Below are 4,112 nucleotides of genomic sequence, written 5' to 3'. Positions count from 1 at the left end.
TCTTTGAATTCAACTCATGGTGTTTAGCTAGCAAGAGGGGGAAAATTTAAGCCTGGCCATTTGATAGAAAGGTAATTAGTTCTTATATTAGATCTAGCAGGGTGGGGGAGGGGAAACCTGGAGGAGAAGACTGGACAAGGATGGGATCCATGACATTGCTAAAACCAGTTTGAAGGCTGAGCCATGAGGATGGCATTGGAGCCAGTTAGGTTCCCTTGACACTGCTGCAAGCAACTGTAATCGGTACTAAACCAATTTTTAGACAAAGAGTGAAATTAGATCAGGATGATTCAGGGTACATAACAAAATAATAGTTTGACTAGGATTTGGCATCTTCATGTGATTAAGGAATCTCATTTGAACAGGGAGTGAGAGTGAAAGGTGGCATCATGCCCTTGGCGGGTTTTCAAGATGCCCAGCGTTTCTCTTTGGCTCACCCCAAGTCTCCCCAGAGACAGGTATGCATAGACGCTACACAAACCACATGAGGCAGCCGGGAGAGGCAGACAGACTACAGTAAAAAGTGGAAGGTATAAATTTGGGCTTCCCAAAACAGAGATAAATATACACCTTTCTCAAAGGTACTGAGAAATAACTGTGAACATAACAACAATGTCACTTCCAATTACTTACTGCTTGCATTAGGAGAGGAAAATGTTTTATTAATAAACAAGTGATGTGAATACTATTTGTTCTCAGCTATCAGAGTCTGGGAGGGCAGAGGGGGCCAAGCTGAAACATCCGACAAGAGAAATGATTTACCTATTTAGGGTGACTGACAGACCTGGTGATGAAAAAGGACTTTACTGTGTACCATCAGTGAGCAACTGAGAGGAGACAGTTCTGCTGGGTGGAGGTGGTCGGTGGTTCTAGGGGCCCCAGAGTTTCTCCCAGGACTGAGGGCCTGACCTGATTGTTTGGACTGACCTGAGGGGATAAAGGAAGAGGAAGAGGAAGAGGAAGAGGGTGTGAACAAGAGAGCAAGTTACTGCTTCATTTGGTGCAGTGTATAATTTAAGAACTGCACACTCATCCATCATGAGCTGGCTAATAACTAATCAATGGCTGCAAAGCGCTTGGAAGGTAGTACGTTTTATGTAAATGCTAAATAGCAAAAATGCTGGAATGTGGTTGAGGGTTGTAGCCAAATCGAGCTTGCCAGCAGAAAGCCGGGAAGGTTATTTGTTTCAACAAGGATCTAGGATAACCCTTGGCTGCTCACTGTAAACCATAGCTGGCCTCCCACACGTGTGGCTGGGATGGAGGTGAGGTCCTCAGATGCAGCTTAACCGTGCTGCAATTAGGGTTATTATACTCCGGGGACCACTCCGAACTGCTCTGGATTTTTGCTTCTCCATTAAAACTGGCCTGCAACAAGCTCTCACAACTCATTGGTATAAATGAAACCTCCCAGTTAGAGGTTGCCCTGCTTGTGATTTATCAGCATAGAGCTGTCATAACAAAGTCATTGTAAAGACATCCAGCACTTATTACCAACACAAACTTTGCCTCCTGCAAAAGGCGACTTTTTATAGTCACCTGCCCCTCCTGTCCCTGGGAACATGAACTCAGCCTGCTGACTCCTCAACTCCTAACAGCTTAGAAGAAAAAAAAAATAATAACTTGTGTTCTGGTTCCCCAAATTCCTGCATATTATTTATTTTAAGTTTTTGTCATAGGGTGTGTGAGCTCACTGGAGCGAGACAGCAAGAAATAGAATGGAGAGAAGGAAAGTGAGAAATAGCCTCCTGGGGGAATGGCCATACTGCAATCTCTTCTTCTCCGTTCTCCTCCCTGGGATTTTGGGCATGCACGCATACCTGCCTGGTGCCGTGTTCAAGCAGTCGAGCCCAAGATTTGGACCGTGGTCAGCTGTGTGGGAGTCCCGCACCTTCACTACCACAACAAATACCTTTGATCTTTAGATCTATGATAGTCCTTTACTTATAATTGTTAACTATACTTGTTTTGTTTTTGACAAAGACAGAACTAGCTCCTCCCATTTAGAAAATTTAATTACCAGGGTATTAATCTGTCAATTTTAGGCTCTTCAGTGAATTCTTATTGCAAAAACAGCTGTAGCAAACAATACTGCAATAGTGTATGCTTAAGCAAACAGCAATGTATCTGGAATGTGTGCATATAAATATTAATTAGGAAGAGAAACAAGACAAGCAATGAAACAGTTTCTATTAATTATTTTGGCTCATTTTCAAATTTGTTACAGTTTATCTGACTTTCTTTTTGGGAAGCTCTCAAAACAATCTGTCTTAGCCTATTTATGCAGTGAAGGTGTCTGAAAGTCAGTGATTAAATTTGGTGGTGAGTCTTCCTGAGAAGGAATTTTTTTTTTTCTTTGCTATTCTGAGTCCATGATGAAGGCAGAGGGGAGTTATTTTGATTTTCTGTTCAGTCAGATCATTCTCATGGACAAGCTGTCAGGGGGATTCCCTGGACTTCTTGGCTCTAATTGGGATCTGTTTCCCAACAATGGTTGATTCATAAAACTTTTCAGAGTTTTTCACAGTCAATAACCATAAACAGGCAATGACGTTTTCTGAGTAGCTGAATAGGTGCCCAGAGTTCATTTTACATTCTCTTTGTCAAAGTTCTAACAAGTTTGATTATCTTTCTATTTTTTTCCTAATTTTCAATTTGTGTTTTTGGTCCACAAAAGATTAGATGAGACACGTTTAAAAGGTAAATACTATGCAACTGCTAATGGTGTATAAAGATGTTCGGGAGAAATGATGGCTGATGTTAATTAAGAGAGTTACTAAAATGAGCAGACATTGCAAGCTGAAAGTAATGCTACACCATTAAGAATTCAGAAATCTCCACATCCTCTTTACCTTCAAAAACCTCACCATAAAATATTCTAGATTTTTAATAATTTAAAAACTATTATTTGTTTAAGGGTGTGTACACTTGCCAGGAAGAGAGAGACAAAGAAAAAGTGAGAAAGTATTCCCCATAGGGGACAACCATGTTGCGATCCCTTCTCCCCCATTTTGGGATTTGGGGCACACATGCATACTCACCTGGTGTGTTTTTCAGGCCCTTAGATTCAGGACTTGACCCACACAGTTGGCCATGTGGGATCCAGCCACCTTACCCACCATCTCATCATCTGGCCCATGTATTCTGCATGCTTAACTACAAACCTGTATCGTCAATAAGTGAATTATTTTAACTCAAAAGAAGAATTGCAAGTGACTAATAAGCATATAAAAATGTAAATGCTATTAAAGAAATGCAAATGAAATGCTATTTATTTGTCTGTAAAACTGACAGTGATTCATAAAGGAGATATCTTATGTTGATAGAGGGGCAGAGAGGCAGGCATTCTGTTATCTCAGTGGAGACTCAGTTGGTATGACCTTTCTGATGGGCATTTGGCAGTGCATGCAAGGTGCTTTAAAAATTGTACAACCTTTGGTCCTGCATTTCTAAATATAAAAATGTACTCTGAAAGAAACCATTAAGTGTGTTCATAAAGATTTCCCTTCAAAGATTATCAGTGAAGCTTTTTTTAAAAAAGTTGCCAAAGAAGAAAAGTATTCCATCATTCTAAATACAAATTATAATACATCTAAGTAAAATAATACGAGGTTTAAACGGTGTATTAATATGAGAAGATGCACATAATAAATACAGGAAAAAAGATAATAAAAATGACCAGGACCAAGTGGTGGTTCAGTGGTAGTGTAGGTAGGCCCCCATATAGAAGAGATCTGTAGTTCACATTCTGAGACCTCCCTGAGTACTCAAGTGCATGCCTGGATGGGTGCACACATCTGTGATCTACGTCAGCGAGATGGGTTAGATTGTGATGTGAAGATCCCATGGGGGGAGGGGGGGAACTTCTTGCTGTCTCTTTCTGTATCTCTCTCTTTTTCCCTCTCTCAAAAATTAAAAAAAAAAATACAAACAAACAAAAACACAACAACAGTGTATCTCCATGTTTGTCTAAAGACACAAAAAGAATGAAAAAGTTAAAACCTATATTAAAATACCACTAATAATCTCTAGGTTCCACATTGTGGGTTTTTTTTTTTTTTTTTTTTTTTTTTTTTTTTGGGGTTTTTTTTTCTTGATGGGTCGTGTCGCCC

The sequence above is a fragment of the Tupaia chinensis genome, unplaced genomic scaffold (genome assembly GCF_000334495.1).
Source record: "Tupaia chinensis unplaced genomic scaffold, TupChi_1.0 Scaffold000680_1, whole genome shotgun sequence".
Classification (NCBI taxonomy): Eukaryota; Metazoa; Chordata; class Mammalia; order Scandentia; family Tupaiidae; genus Tupaia; species Tupaia belangeri.
The sequence above is the reverse complement of the archived record's forward strand: the minus strand, read 5'-3'. Positions refer to the sequence as shown.